At 35.0% G+C, this 23,397-nt stretch overlaps 1 protein-coding gene across 4 annotated transcripts in view; it reads left to right on the forward strand.

Moving 5' to 3' along the window:
* Nucleotides 1-23,397, forward strand: part of LOC111142201 (potassium voltage-gated channel subfamily C member 2) — a 189,508-nt gene that overhangs the window by 154,974 nt on the left and 11,137 nt on the right. The window lies entirely within an intron of this gene.

Here is a 23,397-nt window from a genome sequence, read left to right on the forward strand (position 1 = left end):
ATGTCAGTTATGTCCTGCTTGCTGTTTTGATGAATAATAGGGCTACTGAACTTGAATTCACAGCCTCAGAAATTGACCTCCTGAGATCCAGCCTTGTTCTCCTGGGTCTCCCTGAATAGGAAAGACGTAGGCAGTATAGATGAGGCATAGAGAAGGTATTAACTCCTTATCAGCTTGAAGGTTTATTTATCTCAAAAGTTTGTACATTTAAATCTGCAAAAAGCTTCTACCCAGAGGCTGGAGGTGTGGGAGGGCATGCTTTCCTTTTCTCGATATATCCAGAAAAGGGAATTCTCTTCCTCCTTTTTAAGTGTTTGGTAATAAGGAATGATTAGTTGAGCCCAGTTATGCTTAGATGGGAAAAACTGAAATAGTACCTCTGTAAACTACTGAAACTTGCTCATGGTTCTCATTGTGCAACTCCCAAACTGTATCATGAAATCTTAGGCTACTGTGGTCATTCAGTGGAAACGATGTACTAAGCGTGAAATGAAAATTGTTTAATTTATAGACTGTATACAACTGAAGCTATATTTTAATTCTTTTGACATGTTTCAGTGGTTCTTTAATTTTAATTCCCTGTTAATAAAGTTTTCCAGGTAAGTGTGTTTCCTCCTGTATATTCAAGCTCTTTCTACTAATGTCTTTTGTTTTGCCTAGGAATATACCCGAAGTATATTCTAAAGAAGAGCAAAACCAAGCAAAAACCAATAGACCTTCTTTTAACTGTTTTCTTCTTCAGGACTTTGCTTCGAATTTCTCTTTCAGGGTATGGGGAGTTGTGTGAAGAGCAGGTAGCCCTTCTTTCCTCCACCAATCATTCCTGAACCTGTTAAAATTTGCTTCTGGGTTCAACCCTCCATGAAAGAATTCTCATTCTGACGTTAGATTACTTCCCATTATCCAAGTCCAAACACCAATTTTAAGTACTTTTTGATTTCTCCCTGATCTTTGTAATGTCAAATACACTGTACTTTCCAAATCTTTTTTTTTTTTTCCTTCTTTGGTTTTTGGAAATCAAACGTTTCAGTACAAATACAAGCTTTTTTTCGGTAGTTAATTCCCATAGAAATAAGGCACACTTAATTTGTCTGTATGGCTTCACCTCTTATCATTTCTAACTTCTGCATATTATTAACCTGATTAAATAATTCTCTTTTATAAAAAAAAATTATTTATTTTAGAGAGAGGATGGGGAAGGAGGCAGAGGGAGAGAGAAACCCAAGCAGATTCCATGCTGAATACAGAGCCTGACTGGGGACTTGGGACTCAATCTCATGATCCTGAGATCAGACCTGAGCTGAAACCAAGAGGTGATGGTCAAGGGACTGCACCACCCAGGTGCCCCCACTCATTAAATAATCCTTAACAAAATATATCCACAAATGCCTGTTTTACATCAGAATATACCTGGAACCTGTTTTCTTTCTCCATCCTGATGGCTTTAACCTGTGCCCTCATCTTCATCTTCTCATCTATACCCCTATTTAGTCATTTCTTCTAGAAGTCCTTCTTTCCCATTAATCAACCTTCATAAAATTAAACCATATATCATTGCCATGTTTAAAATATCCCTGGGATACCTGTGGTGAACAGAGAATGACACAGTGGTAATTATGGCATCTAAAGTCACTCCCAATTTAAATCCAATTCATCACCCATCATTTAGTCTATAAGCAACGTATCCTCACTTTCCAAACCATGGTCTACCTCTCCAGGTGTGCAGACTTTGCCAAAGTTTACACCAGACTCACTAGAATATTTTAAAACTCTGCATTTTACATTTATTTTTCCTTTCCTGGAAAGTCATTTTTCCACCTCCTTCTCTTAAGAGGTAAATCCATGATCATTACATTGGATCCAGTTTATTTTAGTTCAATGGAAGTATTATTGGGGTCCCACTGTATGCATAAGAATATATAGAATAAATTATTTTTATTCTATGCATGAGAGCGTATAGAATAAATTATTTTATTATATATGCCTGAGAACATATAGAATAAGTTATTTTCTCTGCTGTAAAAGAGTTTATAGTTTGTCACGAGTGGAGCAGGGAGCATGTGAGAGACACTGACAAAAAGATAGTATGGGAACCCAGGAAGGGGCAAGCTACTGCTCTTGAACACATTCTCCATATGATAATTTTTCAGATCTTTATATACTAAGAACAGGTAAATTAAATGTGGAATCTATTTTCAGTTCTGCCTTAGTAGGTTTGGCATATGACTCTTCTAACAAAACTAGCCATGCAGAAGAGTCACATAAGGCTTTCTAAAGGGATAAATTGAATTCAAACTCTCCTTTTAGTGAGAACTTTCCATAACCTCTGGAAAAAATTCATGTTTTCTGTCCCTGCATTCCCATAGGATTCTGTTTATATTTGTCATGTTTGCTGGTCTATCATGGATCTTATATATTGTAGGTATTCAGGAAGTGTTAATGGATTATAAAGAATTTCTTGAATAGGATTTAATATACTATAATGTTTTTTTTTAATTTATCTGCTTACTTGTTGTGAAAGTTTAAACAGAACTAATATAAATATCGCAGTGGGTTAGAAACTTTGCCACAAACTATCTAGGTGACTATAGACATGTGACCCAACTTCTTAGGCTCTTTTGTCATCCATAAATTGCAGAGATTAGACAAAATAATGTTAAAGATTTTTATAGGTCTAAAATTCCCTTTTCTATTCATTTGTAATAGATGAAATTGGAATACATTTATTTGGTGTATTTAAGATAACGACATCATTTTGAAGCCACACCCTGTTAAATTTGAAAATCTTTATCTATTTGCAATTAACTAGTAAAAACAAGAATACATAGATCAAATCCAGGTTCCAAAGATACTGGATTTATTAAAATTAACATTCTAATTTCATTTATTAAATGGTAAGAGGAGAAAGAACACATGGCTTAAATTCAGGTCCATAAAATATAACTCTATCATAGTAATCAAGTGTTATTAATTTTAGTAAAATTAATTAAAGTGAAGTGAGTTATTTGATTTGGTTATTATCCAAATCTTTCATTTTATATGCAAATGAATTATTTTAGCTGAGTAGCAATTATAGCTCAAAGGCTTAAATTATCTAAGAAATTTTAATTTATTCATAGGTTGTGACATCCATATATAATCCAAATTTATAAGTGATTTTGTGCTATTTAAAAAAAAAGGCTTACTATTACTTCCAATGGTATGAGGAACACATTGTAGTTCAAGCTTTGTTTTTATAGGAAATATTAATCTTCACTGTATTAGAATTTATATTACAATAAAATTTTGTAACAGAACTTAATGATGCAGAGAACATATTTTATTGTGACATTTTATACATTGGCTAACCATAAAAAATAGTGCCAAACAAATGTTGACAAAATCAAAAAATAATAAGGAGGGCTGAAATGAAAATATTAGTATCATAAAGTTAGATCTTCTTGAATTATTCTTATATTTCTATAAAAGAAGAACAAGACCTTACTTTTAATAGATATTTGATATTAAGTACTTCAAGGTAAGGTTTTGATATATTTCATATTTTCTTGGTTGGTGCAAATGGGATTGTAGCAAATTGAAGACATGAATGTAATTTTACTTAAGAAAGTAAAGGAACACCTGATTATATCAGATGCTTTCTTGAACTTTTATGAAATTTACAGAAAAACTAATAATTGGTCATATAAATATTTATATTTTAATTATAAAATTTATAACAACTGTAAATATCTAACTCCAGGTAAAAGTCAGATGTTCGTCAATTTCAAAAGTGTTGTTAGAATTAGATCAAAACAGGACTTCACCTGAGGCACCCCAATATGTTGAATTACTACATTATCACTGCTCTTAGGGTCTTTTGAAAAAACTGAACAAATAGTGACCGTTACTGTTTGAATCCCCACTAGGGAGTCATTGAATTCCTGTGGTTAAGTCTTTTATTATCATTAAAATTATTTTTCAAAGACTAGTAATTACATTTAATAGTAATTTAATTTTGTATTTCTGTTTTTGTCATCTAAATGTGAGCTTATAAGGAAATCACATTAATGAATAAAGATTATTTGATGCTCAAATAAAAAAGCATTTCATTGGCATTGGTTTCTCTTCCCCACCCACCTAGTTGTCTATGTTATTGGGGCAAATACACTTAACAATTTAATAAATTTTATATAATTTTTATATAATACTTGTTTGTGCTATGCCACACACCATAGATATACAGTGGAGTGTATACACAATCTAAATAACATACACAAAATATTTTCACCTAAAGTTGGAAAGACATGTATTAGTGGGGAGTTAAGTCCACAACATTCAGGTGTGAAACTTAAAAAGAAAAAAAAAAAAAGGATAACATTTTCTGGTTAGTCAAGTTCAAAGTTAAACGGTAATATATCTTGTCACAAGGAATAAACTTGGAAATAACATTTTTGAGTATAATTTCTTTTGTCATTCCAAAGTCCATTTTTGAAATCCTTCATTCTGTTGAAAACAACTGGCATTGCTGACAACAGCAGAGCAAAAATCCAATGGGAAGAAATTTTAAAGTATCTCCTAATAACAGCAGTATTAAAAAAATCTAAATGTCATTTCTGTATCATTTCTGTAACATGTATGATTTAGAAAAAAAGTAATTTGGTCTTTCTACTACAATTGCACTGAATACTTACTATACTTCTTAATCAGCAGAATTTAGTGCACTAAGGCTTTTTTCCCCTGGAAGTGAAATGTTGTAATTATTTCAAGAAAAATTGGGACATCTTATAAAAATAGTCCTATCCATAACATGAAGGTACATCATGAAAGACAAAAGGTATAATGGGACAGTGATATTGTCCATCCAATATTTGGCCTTTTTTGGCTTAGAATCTTTGAAAATCTAATAAGAGATTGCATTTTACAGCATCTTAGAGTAGTGTAGTAATGGAAGAAAGGAATAAGGGAACTAATGAAAGGCATTTTGAAATAGAATTTAATAGTGATTAAGCAACATATGTATCATTTTGCTTCTGAGTATTTACCTATCTGGAAATCAGTTTTAGAAACAATGAAAATTAAACAATGAGTTTTGGAACACTGAAAAGAAATAAAATAAAATAAAATGGAAAAAAAATTTCAAACTGGATGGGAAGGTTTATTTGTTTTTGCTTTGTTTTGTTTTGTTTTGTATTCCACTTTTAGTTTAAAAAAATCATTTTAGGTACTTACAGTTTAAGAAATCACTTTTTGTAACACCAAGAAAATGAAAATTATCTAATCTCTTGTTGTAAAGTTTTCACATTCATCCAAATCATCATGAATCATTTGTTGGAGAAAAATCATAAATGATTGTGATAATTAACATATTGTCAGGCTAAGGAAGTACTGGCATACTTGACCGGTCTTGCCGTAGCATTTTATTTTTCTCATCTGCTTCTCACCTGCTTAGACATGTTCATCATAAACCGTGAAAGGACATGTTCTGTCCATATGCATGTTCTGCTGCCAATATGTATCATAAGAAACTTAAGGATAGGGGCCGTTTTATTGAATTTACCGCCTGTATTTTCAGTGATTCTGTATTGAATGAAGTATTTCAGGTGATTTAGTGCATGAAATGATAACCCACTGCCTATTCAGCTTTGCTTCCACTCCCACCCTTAGCCTATTGCTAACACACACCTATCACAGTCCTCCCCTCGTTCTTGGTGTTGAAGGTCATTGTTACACGCAGAAAATTGCCCTTCTGGGATTTGAGGAGCAGATGGTCCTCTGGGAAGGCTAATAATTTGGCACCCATTTGAACCAGCTTTCTTAATATAGGACTTGAACATTTAATGACTTCTAATTTCCAACTTCTCCTAACACTCACTCAACATGCAGTTTTCTCCATCTCATTGTACGGCCTATAGTTTTTTCTTGCTTATAGACTAAGACCTCAGTATTCCTCAGCTATCCGTCCTAAATCTAACACTGTCTCCTTCCTTTCAGATCTCCTTCTCCACTCTATGTAACCCCCCCACCAACCTCCTAACACCTATCCTCTTTTCCTCTGCCTGCAAGAGCCTGGGCCATGATGTTCTTCTCTTCTTTCACTGGGTGCCAAGAAACCCACAATCCGTTTTTACTCTGAATTAACTAATTCAGTGCTATGGACTGGATTATGTCTCCCATCATCTCCCAAGCTCATATGTTGATGTCCCTAACTGCCAGTGTGACTGTATCAGAAGATAGGACCTTTGCAGAGGTTATTAGAGTTAAATGAGGCCATAAGGGTGAGGCCCTACTCCAAAAGGACTGGTGTCCTTACAGAGAAGAGGAAGATACACTAGAAATGAGCACATGTTGAACAAAGGCCATGTGACAATACAGAAAGAAGGAAGCTATTTGCAAGCCAGGAAGACAGGTTGTGCGAAAACACCCTGCTGGCACCTTGCTCTTGGACTTCCAGCTTACAGGACTGTGAGAAAATAAATGCCTATTTTTTGTTTATGTCACTTAGCCTGTGATACTCTGTTAGGGCAGTTTGAACTGACCAACACATTCAGATTATGGTTCACTTTCCTGTCAATTCTTCACCTTCTTGTCTAAGGGAAACCTAACTTTTCCTGAGATTGCTTTTGATTAGTGGTACCTCCTTTTGGCGTTTCTTGAAAATAAGTCCTTTTCATTTTCCTCTCTGCTGCTATGTTCATACTACTGTTCAGAAGCTTTCCTCACTGAAAGTAATTTGTCTCTATAGGCTATGTTTTTCAATAATTTCTTCTCATTGAAAATACCACAGAATTTCGGAATCTCCTGCAATCTTTCGTGTTAGCATTAGACTTTTTCATGTAAACTTTTTTTTAGATGCTATTCTCTCTGGTGACATCCACACAAACTCACAATTCTTAAATTTACTCATTTGCTCAATCCTTTCATTCCACTTTACTATATATCACAAAGGTCATGGAGTTCTTTTAAGTCAAGGTCCTGCATTCTGGACAAAGGAAGACAGTGGTGGTTTTAAAATACTTTCCTGTTTCTTGATATTCCTCCTTTCAAGAAGTGGAGTTTAGTTTCCTGCTTTTGAACATGGGCTGGCCTTAGTGATTTGTTTCTAACATAGAATATGAAGAGAATGATAGTATATAAAGTAACTTCTGAGACTAAGTCATAAGAGGCATGATATTTTCTTCTTTGTTTTCTCTCACTCTCTTGAATCCCTCATTCTCCGAAGGGCAGCTGATGTGTTACAATGTTGTGAAGAAATTCACGAGTCCTATGAGAGGCCCACATGGTAAGAAACTGAGGCCTTCTCTCAACAGACCCTAGGGATTAAGGCCTCCTATCAATAGCCTGTGAGGGAGCTACCTTGGATGCAGATCTGTCCGTCCTGGTTAAACATTCAGAAGACCACAGCTGCTGGCCAGAATCTTAACTGTGATCTCATCAGAGGCCGTGAGCCAGACCTATCCAGATCCACCCTGACCAATAGGAAATTGGGATAATAAGTATTTGTTGTTTTAAGTTGCTAAGTTTTGGGGTGATACTTATGTAGCAATAGATAAGTATAGCTAAGTCCAGAAGCATGGGGACAAGAGAATTAATTAGAAGACTGTGGCAATTTCTCAACACGATGATTGTTACCTGGCCTCTGGTCAGTTAGTGAATTAGACACTGAAGTGAGGAGGGAAAGGGAAGCACCAAGATGACTTCTCAGTTTTGACTTGAATAACAGTGTTGCATTTACTGAGATAAAGAAGATGAGGAGAAGAACAGATCTGAGAGGATAGAAATTAAAAAAACAAACAATTGGTGAACTTATTTGACATCATGTCTTGTGACAATTATAAGAAAGCAATTGATCAAGAAAGCAGTCTAGAGCTCAGTGAGGTTAGGGCTGGAGATAAAAATTTGGAATCATAAGCTAATGTATCTAGGTTTGTTTTTTTTTAAAGATTTTATTAAAATTTGAGAGAAAGAGAGCATGTATGTGTGGGAGTGGAGATGAAGGGGCAGAGGGAGGAGAAGCAGGCTCCCCACCAAGCAGTGAACCTGATGCAAGACCCCAGGATCATGACCCAAGCTGAAGGCAGATGCTTAACTGACCAAGCCACTCAAGCTCCCCAGTGTACCTAGGTTTTAATAATTGGACCATATTAGGTCACCTAGAAATAGAAAGGGGTCTGAAGTCAAGTTCTATGGCACTCCAATATTTGGAGGTCAGGTAGAAAAGAGGAGCTAGCAAAGGAAGCGGAAATGTATTATCCAGAGAAGTGGGAAGAAAATAAGAACATGGTATCCTGGAAGTGGTTTAGTCAGAGTGTCTAAAAGGGAGACAACCTTTAGTGAATTCAGGACATACTGCTTTTTAAGAAAAAAACATCTAGTATCCACTGGAATTGGCAACAGGTTTGCAAATGATGACTTCCTTAAGAACTACCTGCACTCCCTCCAGAAAAATGAATGGAAGGCAGAACAAGGTATGTTTGAGGGCTGTCTCTTAAGCATTTTCTTTCTGATTGAATGGACTACATTTTACCTTTGAGACACTAATTTTCTTACAAAAATACAGAGTACACCCTTTTTTACACAAGAACTTGTCTTGGTTTCTCTGGAATCTCACAGCAGAGGCCCTTCAACTTAATAGTTGGACAAGAAATATTTATTGAATTGAGTTACAGACCTTGAACAGCCCATAAAGAAATTGAAGGACAGAAAAAGCCAAACTCTAGGGCATTTTTCAAAAGTCCTGTGAAGGGTTATAACCGTTTGAAAAGGACTTTGAGGTATAGAGGTTCCTTTTCCAGTCCTGGTTCTTTAAAATCTTACCCTATCTAGAGGAATTTTCCCATTTATAAAATCAAAAGCAAGGCCTATTGGATGTGCAAAAACTGTTCATTGGTAGTTGGTATCTGATTTGCTTAACATTCCTAAAACTTGTGCCTTATTCAAATAAACCAAAAAACCCCAAAATGATAAAGCAGAAGAAAGTAAAATGAAGTTTAAAATTCTGGCTGTTGCCAAATTGCTGAAGTTTTTAGAAGAAATGAGATAAAAAATAGAACACGAATGAAACCTTAAAGTACAGTTCAGTTATTTCTTCCCAGTTAACTAAGAGCTTTCAGCACATAGTTTAAAACACATGTTTTACCTTTAAGAATGGAACTACTCAAGTTGTAGGTGTCATTGTAGAGAAAGATTTACTGACTGCAATTTTAAGATTCTGCATGCAGAAAAGAGACACTTTAGGTTTCCTTCTAAGTCAGCACTGTGCAAGCTCAAGAGAATATTAAATGTAGTATTTTCTAGCTCTATTAAATATTCAGAAGCTTTCCTTCTGTTGTCTCTATATCAAGGACAAGTCTGTAAACCTTGCTCTGAAAGCCCTGAGATGAGCTAAATAATCTATGAAAACAACCATTTCTTTCTTTAGCTAGAAAATTAAAAAAAAAATTTAAAGTATGTCAAGGAGGAGAAAGAACCCAGGTCACAATTGTCCATTCATGCAGATTTTAGAATTTTTTAAAGATACTTTAGGCCCAAAATATATAGTTAACTTTGTCCAAACAAAGAACACACACTGCTTTCTAGCTTGACACCCTTTTGTTTAGTTATATTTGCCTGTGTAGTAGAATGAGACTTTGGTTGTTATACCATTTATTTTATAAGGACCTTGAAAAGTACTATATATAAAGTTTCACAAGCCATATTAGGAATAAAGCTCAGAAATTTTAGTTTCCTGGCTTTATTGCTTTTACTATTGTTGACCAAAGTTTAGCATTCATGTATGTGTATTTATAGGAATATTGTAATATTTATTTATAGGAATATTGTAGTATTTTTTAATATTTGTGCTCAGTAGAGCTGAAGATTCCTGTTTTAAAAAAAAGATGATCTCATATACAATATATGCTACAAAGCAACTTTGACCTTAGTCTCTATGCCTCAGTTTGCTTTTCTATAAAATGGGATATTAGTATCTAGTATGCAATGTTTGTAGGATTAAATGAGATGAAAGTTATTTTTTTAGAGCAGATGTACTTGCTGAATATTATCTCTTAGTATTATTTTTTTAGATTTTTTTATTTTGATTTTTATTATTTTTAGTTGCTACTTTTTAAAAGGGAAAGGCAATATTGTTCCTGCCATATTAAAACTATTACTAATTTTTCTATTATTATTTATTAATCCTTTAGAACTGTTATCAATGTCATGGTCATGAACTTCTTACTTTCCTGATGTCTCTTAGGACAACAGATACAGAATTAGATTTTGAAGGTAGAACTAGTTAAAAACAATACAAAATAATCATATAGTTACCATAGGTTGCTGATTTGTTATGGATTGAAAATGTTAGGTGAGCAGGGTTTATATTTTCTGAAATTAGTGCATTTCACTTATTCTTAAAATAGAGCCTAACTTTTTTTAATTTGTAATGGTCTCTGCGAACAAAAGTGACTTAAGCCCTTGAGAATGGAGTAATGTGTATGTGTGTGCCTTATGTGCATATGTGTGTATTTACTTGCCACTCACACTTCTCAGCACCCACTAGTTTGTTAATTCCTTGAAATCCAGATTCTTTCCTATTTCTTTACTGAAACCAATTCATCAGGGAAAACTAATGTTGGCTTATCTCATCCAGTAGACCTTTATCCATTTTTACCTTCTTTGAACTCTGCCGAAATTGACATTGTTAATCCCCCTTGTTTGAAGCCTTGCTTTCTTTTTTATCTCTCACATTGCCCTGCTCGTCACTCAAACTGACAGTCTGTTCCGTCATTAGTCTTCCTTTATATTTTTCTTCATGTTTTATTTGTTGTTTTCATAAGTCTTCTTAAAAATCCATTTGGAGGAAGCGATTGAGTGTAAATAAGTGAAACAAAATTGAGTTAAACCTTACTTTTGGTGTGGCCATAGTCTTTGTTATTACTTCTTGTCAATATTATTAACTACTAACTTAATGCCATTGACATAAAATGCAAATAAAAATTCCTGCTTGTGTCACAAGCTTGTGCTTTTACCAAAGGAGCAGAAAATAAAATATTATGGAAACGAGATAAGTACTATCCTAGAGATATGAGCAGGAAACCTAACAAGAAAGTGCTTAATTTTGCTTCAGATTTCAGGAATTTCAAAGACCAACTGATTTCTGAGTCCAGTCTTAAATACTAAGTAGTTCTTTGCTAGCCATACAAAAGAAAAATGTGTATTTGGTAAAAGAACTCCATGAGGATGAGAGCTTCTGGCATAGCAGGCAAGATGGTGATATTCACAGTAGAAAGATATGTAAGGTCCACATAAAGAAATTTCTTGAATGACATATTAAGAACATTGTGTATCCTGTGATGGGAGCCATTAAACTATTTTAAGCAGTTGAGTGACCTAATCACATTTGTTCCCTTGAAGGAGTACTTATTCTTAGTAATCCAGGAAAGGCTAAGTAAAAGCAAAATAAAAGCTAGGCCACCCACACTGGAAATGTAGAGAAGGGAGAAAAATGCCAGAGATATTTCAAGTCTCAGAATCTAGAGGATTCAGTCATACAACAGATGAAGGTGTTGGGGAAGAAAAAAAAAAAAAAAAAAGGAATCTAAGTACCAAGCTGATTAACTGATAGATGATGGTTCAGAATAAAAGAAACACAGAATAGCAAGATCAGATTTGAGTGATATGTTGGGCAAGTAGAGTTTGAAGTGTCTTTTAAACCTTCACTCATAAAAATGTATGATAGTCACTGTGATAGTTAATTTTACGTGTCCACTTGCCTGGGCTAACAGATGCCCACATAGCTGGTAAACATTTCTGAATGTGTCTGTGAGGGTGTTTCTGGAAGAGATTAGCATTTAAGTGAGTAGACTGAGTGAAGAAGATCCCCTCACCAGTGGGTGTCATCTGATCCATCAAGGACCCAAATAGAACAAAAAGGTAGAAGGAGGGCAAACTTTCTCTCCCTGCTTCAGTAGGGATATCCATCTTCTCCTGACTTTGAACATTGGAGCTCCTGGTTCTTGGGTGACCAGACTCAGACTGGGACTTAACAACATTGGCTACTCTGGTTCTGAGGTCTTCTAACCTGGACCAATACTACACCACTGGTTTTCCTAAGCTTTAATCTGGCAGACAGCAGATGGTGGGACTTCTGAACATCCGTAATCATGTAAGCCAATTCCTCATAATAAATCCCTTTCTATATACTTATATATATCCCATTGGCTCTGTTTCTCTGGAGAACCCAGACTAATAGAGTTATTATTTTGATTGTCATTATATCATTTTCTATTTAATTGAGACAGAAGAACTTTGTGGACTTGGAGGAGTTATGATAAATCACACACAATTAAGGTATAAGCTGGAGACTGACATTTGAGCTATCACTGTTTCATTGATGGCAGTTGGAATCATGGAAGTAGATGAGATTACTAAATTTCAAGAGATAATGGTATTGAAGCAGTTGGTGCAGATGTTCTGATTATTCCAGATTTCTGTAACTACTGAAAATTCCTTAGGTTAGTGTTCATTTCATTCATGACAGTTTTTAATTTATTAACATAATAAATGTGTGTTTTTATTTATTTACTTTGTAATGTAATAAAGCAGCTGATTGTATTGAAGATTGCCTTGGGAACCTTGTGATCTTTGTATAGAGTTACTGGTGGGCCCTATTAATATTTACAGAAGGGCTAGGAAATACTTATTTTCCTGGATTAGGACATAACCCAGTGATGTGAGCAAACATACTTTTAATGAAAATAATTTTCTTAACTGAAGTATAATTGGCATACAATATCCTATTAGTTTCAGGTATACTTAATAGTGATTTGATATTTGTACATTGTGAAATGATCCCCGCAATAAGTCTAGTTGCAGTCTGTCACCATATAGTTATTACAAAATCATTGACTATATACCCTAGGCTGTACCTCTCCAAGACTTAGAAAAATAAATTTTTAAAAAGAATAAAATTTGTTTTTAAAAAGAAAAAGGAAAAAAAGTAGAAAAAAGTAGGAAAAAAAGAGGAAAAGTAAAGTGAGAAAAGTAGCATTACTTTACATTTTTGCTGATCTTTTTCATGACCGATGTAATAGAAAGTGGGCTAGATTTTCATGTCTTCTTGGTGCATTCAGTCTGTTGTAATACCACATCATGTAGCCTCTGGAAAACTTTCCTATAAAATGGTAAGACAAAGAGAATGAAAAAAGAAAAAAAAGTATTTTAATATGATTTCAAACTAATTTTTATTTTCTAGACCCAAGAAAAGGGTCTCTGGACCACTGGAAGTTCCAGGTCACACTCTGAGAGCTGTTGATATAGTTCAGTTGCTTAAGCAAACAACATTAAGGTTGACTTTATCAGATTTCCAATTACATAGCCAATCAGTCCTTCCCTATTTTAAATATGTCTTTTTTTTCCTTCTTGTAATGAAATTACCAATTACCCAGGGACTTTTGTTTTGTGGAATATAGAAAATTTGACTCTGGGAAGAATCTGCAACTATTTGTAAGAACACCCAAATTTTCAGGAAGAAGAAGAACTGAGGACTCTAATATCCTCTCTCCACATGGGCATACCTGCTAAAGTAGACTATGGTGAATTGGAGGTGTCCTGACCCAGGCTTAGCAGCAAGGAAGAACAAATATCCACCAAACAAAATAATCTTGAGGAAAAAGGAAAGCTTACTAAAGCTCTAATTTGAATATGTAGATGTAGGGAAGGAGGAGGTAAGGCCCTCTCCATTGGAGATATGACTGGTCTTGGAAGACTCTCAGGACTTGGCCATCTGTGCATGTGTTTATGTTTTAGAAAGGATTACTGAGCAAGCAGATATGGAAAAAGAGAATGATAACATTTGATACTGGAGCTTGGGACAGGGATCTGGACAAGCACAGGTGTTCCAGCAGGATAGACAGGCATTCATGGTACTTTGTAGAGTATATTTTAACCACAGTGGCATTGTGTTGAAAGAAACAGACTCATCAGAATCAACAAATCTTTGGCAAATGTTTGTAAGCTAGTCACCTCCTTTCACCTTCAACTAACGTTCTCTTTACCTCCCTCACTTGCAACTAAGTTCAACCAAGGATTCTTGGATAATTTAATTTGGGAAGTGATGGTTAGCCTCAAGAAAGATAGTCTAGGACTTAGAGTAGATAGGGTTTTAAAATGTGACCTCTTGGGGCTCCTGGGGGGCTCAGTGGGTTAAAGCCTCTGCCTTTGGCTCAAGTCATGATCCCAGGGTCCTGGGATTGAGCCCCGCATCAGGTTCTCTGCTCAGCAGGGAGCCTGCTTCCTCCTCTCTCTGCCTGCTTCTCTGCCTACTTGTGATCTCCATCTGTCAAAAAAAATAAATAAATAAAATAAAATAAAATAAAATGTGACCTTTTTGGTATTCCTAAGTCATGGTGGTATAGATCATATTGTTCTAAGACAAAATGAATCATTTAAGAATAAATTTAAGACAAACTAATATATGTTAAATAAATAAATTTTGGAGGGAGATTTCAGTAATTAGAATTTAGGAGTTATAATTCATGTTTATGTTATGAAATGACTGTATATAATCTGTTATTCTTATGATAAAAGTATAAAATTCTTCTTCACTCTAATAAACAATTGTAAAAATTATTTTCATGCAATAAATTAATTACATTTTATTTTATTTTTACAGAGAGAGCATGCACATGAGCTTGAGGGGGAGAGGGGTAGGAAGAGGGTGAGAAAGAATCTTAAGTAGGTTCCATGACCAGTGTGGAGCCCAACAGAGAGCCCCATGTGGAGCTCCATCTCAAAACCCTGAGATCATGACCTGAGCTGAAACAGAGTTAACATGAAACAGAGAAAACATGGTGGAAGATATTTATCAGAGATCATATAAGTTTCAGTGGCCAAAGTAATATCTGGGTACATTTCTTGATTTGAGAAATCTAAATATTATATTGTTTTTTTATCTATTTTATATCTATCTATATAATATATTCATATCTATATATAACCTATATAGGTTGGATATAGACATCCATATATATGGATATCATAAATATCTATACATACATATTAACACATTTTAGACATAGATATAAATATAAAACATAAAATGTGTTATAAACACACATATGATTATATTCAGTTATGTCAGCTTAATCTTCTTCACCGTCTTCACTGATTTCTGTATTTAGTAATCATGTATGTGTATGTTATAACCTTTGAGGAAAGATCTAATTCAATATCATAAATGCAATGGGAAGTTTGTGAAACTGCTTTTAAACAGTAAAACTTGAATGAAGAGAAGTTGATCTTACCAGCCTCAAAAGAGGCTGAAGTAATTGTCAGCTCTGCATGGAACCAGCAGACACTGGGCTCTAGTTGTCCCTACTTCGTTGGCCCTTGAGGATAGTCTTACTAATGAAAGAGACTATTATCTTTCTCCAGAGACCGAAGTTCTGTGAACAACACCACATTCTTGTAAATTATGGCAAAGCTAGTATATGAGACTTGAATACATACATAATTAAGAGCATTTGTTAAATTGAAGTTGCTGTAGAAAAGAAGAAAAGTGTCAATCTGCCAATGAATAATTTCTATGGAGTAATAGAATTAGCTTAATGGTCATCAAGAATGAAGATCCAAGTTTGGTTGGTTACTTCTCTTGGATAGTACTTCCTTTGAATTTTGTTTTAAAATAAAACACAATATATGTTTAAAAATTTTGTAAAAATTTTAAACCTTAAAGCTATTTATAGAATCACTTACAATTTTCCCTTAGCAATACATTCGGACGATGCCATTCTTACACTCAGACACAACCGGTGCTAAGAGTGTAGTGTTGCTATTTATTTGCATGCATTAGTTGTACACAGAGAAAGAAATGGTATTAAACTCCGCATATTATGTTACAACCATATTCTTGTTTAATGTGTTTCATTGGATATCATTTTGCATCAGGACATATTTACCTGCCTTGTTCTTGGTAATGCTATAATATGGACATACCATTGACTTACAGACATTTACTGGCTTGTTGTTATTGGTTTTTTGTTTGTTTGCTTGTTTTACAAATAATGCTTTTGAATGTCCTTCTACATATATCCTTGTACTTTTCTATACACATTTTACCAGAGTAAATTTCTAAAAGTGGAAATTTTGGATTGGGAGGCACTATTGGCTCTGATTCTTCATTATTGGAAGTCCTTGTTCATGTCTTAGTTAACTATTTAAGAGAGAAAAGCAGAATGGGCATAATAAGAGTGAAGCATTTCTGTTTGGAAAATCCATAATGTCCCTTTTTTTTTAAAGGACATTAAAATGCAAGCTAAAGGGAGATATACTTCATGTGCAATTGAAAAGCTGAAAATTCCTTACTGTGTGCATATAGATATATGTATATATACCTATATATATACACATACACACTAAATGTTACAATTCATTCCATCTTTATGATTACAGACATTACAGGGCAGGGTGGGTACACAAGGTAAGTAAAGCAAACTCTTCTCCCATTTAGCCAGATGTAGCATTTTAGCAATTTTATGATAATACAGGTTGGCTTAATTGATTGACTTGGGTTGAAAGCTGGTAACGGCTTATCTTTGCTATTTAAGATCTTCTTCCATCGTTGCTCCAAGGATCTTCATTCCTACACTACACTATGAGCTCTGAAATGGTGTTTACTTCAAATGGTGTTTACTTCTTCAAGCCTTCATATCTTAATCTGAAATCTGAGACCTCTTCTTAAGATAGGCGACTCCCTGTTAAAGCTGTCTTCCTCTTGGCTAACCCAGTCCACCAGCAATCTTAACAGTTATTGTATTAAAAATAAAACTGTCCTCCCAAGTATTGATTGAAACTATTTTGCTGGGATCCCTTTTCAGAGCATTAACTCCCTGAGAGAAAACAGAGATCCTAACCAATTTCTTCCATGAATGGTAATCTCAGCACAATATACCTAGTGTCCTTCGCAGGAAAACTCAGGAGGTCATGCAACCCAGATCACAAGTTTATCAGTATTTACATAGTTTGTCAGTATTTACATAGAAAGGATATTTAAAGCTGATCCCAGACCAAGTATTGCAAACATAATCCTAAGAAATAATTTCAGTTTTAACACATAGAGTTTCTGCAAGATGCTGGAGCAAGTGAGAAATCATCTCCAAGCAAAGAGTGATGGTTCATCATCTTTTACAAGTGAGAGGAAATCAAGGAGGAAAAAACAAAAAAAACTCCTCTCTTCTAAATGTCTCATCAAATCGATGGCTATTTTCACAGCCTTAATTGACAAAACCCAGTGTCCCCAATTTCCTGATGTGAGGAGTCCATTTTCAAGGTGACTATCAAGGTCAAGAAGAGCTTTCAGGCTTTTCTTTGCCTTGACCATGAGTTCCAGTCCTTCAGTGGGAATCTCCTTGAAGGGTTGGAATTCATGGACCATGACAAAATCTATGTTTTAGGTAACTTGTCTTAAAAAATGTTAATTTCTAGGGGTACCTGAGTGGCTCATATGGTTAAGTGTCTGCCTTTGTCTCAGGTCATTATCCCAGGGTTCTGGGATCAAGCCCCATGTTGGGTTCCCTGCTCAGTAGGGAGCCTGCTTCTTCCTCTCCTCTGTTACTCCCTCTGCTTGTTCTGTCTTTGTCTCTCTAAAAAGAAAAAGAAAAAAAAAATTTCTGATGATTAAATTTATCATTGACTCTTATTTTCAAATAGAGGTAAGTTTAATTTTTTTCTTTTTTTTTTCACCTTTAGAATATAGGTTGAGGTTTTTACTTGTGAGATGATAAGATGAGGTGATTTATTTTTTATTATTTTTAACTATTAGTTAATTATTAGAGAGAGTGCACGTGTGTGGCAAGAGAGGTGGGGGCAGAGGGAGAGGGAGAGGAAATCTTAAACAGGATCCACACGCAGCATGGAGTCCTTCAAGGGCCTGATCTCATGACTCTGAGATCATGACCTGAGTCAGATGCTTAACCAACTGAGCCACCCAGGCTCCCCTCCTCCTTTTTTTTTTTTTTGAGATGACTTTTAAAGGACAGATTCTGTGTTGGCTAGTGGAATTTTTATATACCAAGTAAACATATTTCAAAAATGTGTTCCTTCATCAATTTCACAAGAACTGAGCACCTACTTTTTGCCATCACTGAAGCCCTATCTTTGGTTCTAGGGATAGATGTTAAGTTCTTCTCTTTGAACAATTTGGGGACATGTAGAATCAGTAACAAAAGTGTATGAAAATTGCTACATCAGTGATCCTGGGCTATGCGAGCACAGAGAAAGGCCAGTTAATCAGTCTGGTCCTCGTTAAGTTTGACACTTTTGAGCTAGTTATAGACAGAGTTCAGTTATATCAATTTTAATGCTAAGAGACTAAGAGGAAAGAGAAAATAATGAAACAAAATATGGCCTGATTTCCCCTCTTTCTTATAGCCTATTATATGTACTTGGAGATCTACTTAAATCTTTGCACTGAGGTAGATTGACATAATACCATCCATGTAGAAGTGTACTCTGAGGGCTTTCTTTCCATTGTTGCTGATTAGATACAAAACAGAACTAAACTAAAACAGAGTACTGGCCACTCTAGCCAACCATGGACACAGGGGTTATGGAGAAAAAAATGGCTTACTCATTGGATCCACAAGCCAATATTTTAGCAGGCTATATCCTTTCTGAAATTGCCTGAGAGGATACATCAGTTCTGTGAATTCAGTCAGCATGGTAACACCTTCTAGAAAGCTTTCTAATATTTTAATTATTTAACATGCTTTATCTCATTTTCATTTAATGCCGGTAAGAGTTTTTTGTCCTTATCACAGAGGAAGAGGAAGAGAGAGATGGCAATGTGATTTTCTTCCTCAACTCCTTGATAAGACTCCATTAACAGAATTAATGGAAGCTACTAATGGCAATGTTTGGACCTATAGACCAGTTCCGTTTGCTTCCACCGTAAATTTGGCTTTTTTCCCCTCAATATGCATATTTCATTGTTTCATTTCTGTCATTTCCTTTTTCTCGAATCATTTAGAGTCCCGTTAGAATGTAATCCACCTTATTATTTTGTTAATTTATTTTTTCTTTCATTAATTCTTTCATCCTTCTATCCATCCATCCAGCCATACTAAATACTAACCACTGTGCCAAAAGCAGGAAGTACAAAAATGAATATGACATCCTTCCAGTTCTTAAACAGTTCTCAGCTCAATGAAGAAGAAAAACAAATAAAACATTCTTTTTTACCCATTTCAGTTTAACTTACTGAGTCAGAAAAAAAGAAGACATTTTCTGTATCCAAGTCTCTTAGAATTAAGTTCAACCAAAGTGTACAAATTTCTTGCTAATGGTGTCCAAGTGTTGCCTTTGGATGATTCTAGGTCTTCAAGCCTTCTGGGGTCACCTTTTCATCTGATACTCAAACCAAGTTCCTAATAAATTGAGCTCCTATTCTTCATTCTGTTGGGAAATCTGTCTTTCCTAATGTCTCCACATACTTGAACAAGGGTTACATGTCTCCTGATTTCCTTTTACTCTTATTTATTACTCTCCTATGTTTTTGAGTCTCACCTTGTATCTTGCCTCCCTTCTTTTTTGTCCTTCCATGGCCCAATACCTTCATCACTCAAAGCACCATCAATGCCAGGTTTTTGTACAATGACCTTTTACTGAAGGCATAACAGAGAAAGCATCATCTTAAAATTTGATACACTCCATCCATGTCCCAAAGTTCCTTTGCTGCACCTAACAGGGATTTCTCACTTGCTTGCCCCCTCCCTTGATGTGACTTTCCTCATCCTGAGAGACTTTTCCCATTTCTTTCTCTTCAGATTTCAACTTTCTTCCAACACCCCCAACTTTTAAGCTGACAGAAGACAACTTCCAATTTCCTACCACGTTATTATGAAGAATATTTTGATTCTCTGTTACAGTCCTCTCATTCTAAACCATACCTAGTAGTCTTTAGACTTTATAAATTTTTTAAAAAAGCCATTCTAGCTTGTTTTTTTAAAGCAAAATAATCATGTACTTCTGAGATGAGTGTCTCTCTCCCAGGATGACAGTTTGTTTCTTTTTTTACACTCTTTTTATTTTCCTATTATACTGTTACACGCTCTGGCAGATTTACGAAGTCCTTAAAAACTAAATATATAGGAACTATAAAAATTACAGTGAAGAATAATACAAATACAAAACCATGATGTGGTTCTTTAAGTAATGCTAATAATGGGGTGTCTGGGTGGCTCAGTTGTTAGGTGTCTGCCTTCAGCTCAGGTCATAATCCCAGGGTCCTGGGATCAAAGCTGCATGGAGCCCCAAATCAGGCTCCCTGCTTGGTGGGAAGCCTGCTTCTTCCTTTCCCACTCCCCCTGCTTGTGTTCCCTCTATCACTGTTTCTCTCTCTGTCAAATAAATAAATAAAATCTTTATAATAAATGAATAAACAAATAAGCTAATAAAAATATTGATAAATTCAAGTCCTAAGTGACTTGTAAAAACAAACAACTTTCAGTTTTTCAAGGTTTTGTGTCTTAGAATTGTATATATTTAGAGGCTGAATTGCTTTGTTTACTCACCAATATTTGTGTAGGAGCCAGAATTATGTCACAACACACACAAAAAGACACACAGATATAGACATAAATGTCCTATATTATAGGAGGTAGTGAACTATTCTTATTAAGACTTAGGAAGATTCTATAAATGCTTGTAATTTAGAAACTTCTCCACTTCATTTAATGAGTTATCAACCTGTATTATCAAGTTGAAAATACACTGAAACAGTGTTTTTCAAACTTTGGTATGCATAGCAATCACCATGATTGCTTGTTAAATGCAAATTCCTTCTCCCCAATGAATCTGTGTCTGATACCTGGTGTGGAGAGTGAGGAGTTCACATTTGTGTAAGCTCTCCAGGTATGTTCTAATAAATATGACCAAACTCCTTTTCTAGGAATATGGGTGGGCAAAGTGGGAAATTTAACAAGATGATTCATGTTACTTAAATTCCAACCACCAGTGCGGTTGTACCTTCTGACTCTGTTGACCTTTTTCTGACAACATAATGACTCATTTAATGAACATAAACATCAGGTTCTAGTAGTTCTTGTTGAGATACTAATTATATATTTTTGAAGTATACTAAAATATATATAATAATGATTTCTAGTATTTACATAGGGTTTTAAATTAAAAAACACTTTAACATATATCTTTTCTTTTTACTGCATCCCAAACAATGGGGTTGATACAATAATTTAACATAAGTGAATTCTATAGCTCTCCCAATAGGCCAACAAGTCTAAAAGAGTACCACCGACAACCAAACTGCTCTAAAGTCACCTTACAGCCTCATTTTAAAACCCAGGTAATATATCTGGTTTATTTAAAGCTCTTCAGAAAAAAAAAAAAAAAAAAAAAGAGAGGTTAACCTTGAAAAAGTCAGGGTCTCTGTGCTAGGTTGGGCTTTAATCATGACAATTCGTGCAAAAGAGGCAGGTTTGGAAGAGCTGCTGCTCCTGGGGTGTTCCAGTAAAGGCATCACTTGAGAAAGGGAGTTTGAAAAAGTCCAGACTTTTTGTTAAAACTTCCTACTGTGCTATAGACAAGTCTCCCCTTTCCAGCAGGTCAACCTTCATTTATCCCTCAAATTTCAGTCTGTAGATATTTTGTCAGAGGTTACTATGACCCTTCAGTCTTAAAATAAAGCCCCCTTTTTTTGATCCTTTCTATCCTTCATTGCATTTATCACAATTGTAATTATAAAATTTTTGTGTGGTTAATTATTTAATAGAATGTGAATTACTCAAACACAGGCATCATATTTTGTTAACTATTCTTATGTTAAAGCCCTAGTCCTGTGGCCTGGCATAGAGGGAAACCTAATTCATACTTGCTGAATGAATGAATGAATGAATGAAGAGTAGGAAAATGTCTGATCAGAAAAGGTCTCAGTGTCTTGTATTGACAGGCCTCAGAATACACAAGAAAATTGTCTCTGTTGTATGAGAGATAGGCTGGGAAGCTAGACAGATTTTGAAAGTGCAATGTTGGGACGTCCCAATCAATTCACTACATGAATGTAGGTGGACAGAATTTGAGACTGCAAAGTTAGATGAGAAAATGCTGACTGAGGAATACTAGAAGCATAAAATAAAATTGCAGTTTACTTTAACTGCCTTGTATTCTGTACCTGCCTCATAGATAGAATGTGTGCACTAAAACTTTTGACACTTAGTCTGAAATGCTGGGGACTAGAGTGTGGGGAGTGGCTTGGTGGGGGAGTCCATATGTACACACCAGCAGGACGCTAATGACAAAAGGAGAGTTCAGGGGGAATCAGAAACAAAGTTGACTCTCAGATCTATAGACAAAATTGTGATTAGATTAAGAAGTAATGTATGAATCAAGGATAATTGATTCTTCCTCCAAAAGATACCATCTTTTAAAGTATCTAGAAGGTCTTAGTGATACTGTTACAAGTAGTTGATTTTAAAAGAACCATATATTTATTTGTACAAAGAGAAAGCAGAGTGAAAACATGTTAACATCTTGCATTATGTCTGGGGAAGATATGAATGAAACTGTAATATCAAAACCAAGGGAAATGAGAAGATATGCATGGAGAAGTAAGTCAAAGCCATGAAAATGGAATGTTTTATAATATTATAAGAATGATGTACTAACTGCTACACTGCACTGAAACAACTGATTCTTTAAGGCAGATAGTCACCATCCTAAGTTTTTTGTTGTTGTTGTTGTTGTTTTTTTTTTTTTGGTCCTTTTGTATATCACTTACATCAAAACTCTACCGGGAAAAAGTAGGTAGTTTCAATCTCTTCTTGAAACTTAAGCATGGGTGAGGGATTGGTATTAGGGGACAGGTTTGGGATTCAGATGCACCCTATTTTTCTGAAAAAGGGCTACCCTGCACTTGACTGATGACTTCTTGCTCCTAAATGATTAATTCATTTGGATATTCAAAGGGCAATCTCTTGATGCTCATTACACATGCTAAATCTGAGAGCATTGGCATAAAGCATTAGGAATCTGCTGGCTTCTTTGCAAGCCTCTGGTACTGTCTGCAACAGTACCATTCACTCAAACTGGGTGTTAAGTTTTCAGATCTCAAATATTAAGAAGTATGCGACCCCAAGGTAAATTTTTCAACATATTTGGGTTCAACAAGTGAGAGTCTGGTAGTTCCCAAAACAATTGGGGGTGAAACTTGCCAGGTTAGCATCTTAGGTCTATCACTTTGTGTCTTATGACTTGGAAAAGTAGCTTAAATTCTGTGTTACTATTGCAGAACTATAAAATATGGTAGTAGTAATGTTGTTATGAGTATTGATATGAGTTAATTATGTAATTTGCTTTTATGAGTGTCTGGCACTAATAAGAATTAAGTAAGTGAAAGCTTTTATTATTATTATTCTGTATTAGTAGGTA

Source organism: Enhydra lutris, unplaced genomic scaffold, assembly GCF_002288905.1.
Source record: "Enhydra lutris kenyoni isolate GAN:26980312 unplaced genomic scaffold, ASM228890v2 scaffoldscaffold7, whole genome shotgun sequence".
In the NCBI taxonomy this organism is placed as follows: Eukaryota; Metazoa; Chordata; class Mammalia; order Carnivora; family Mustelidae; genus Enhydra; species Enhydra lutris.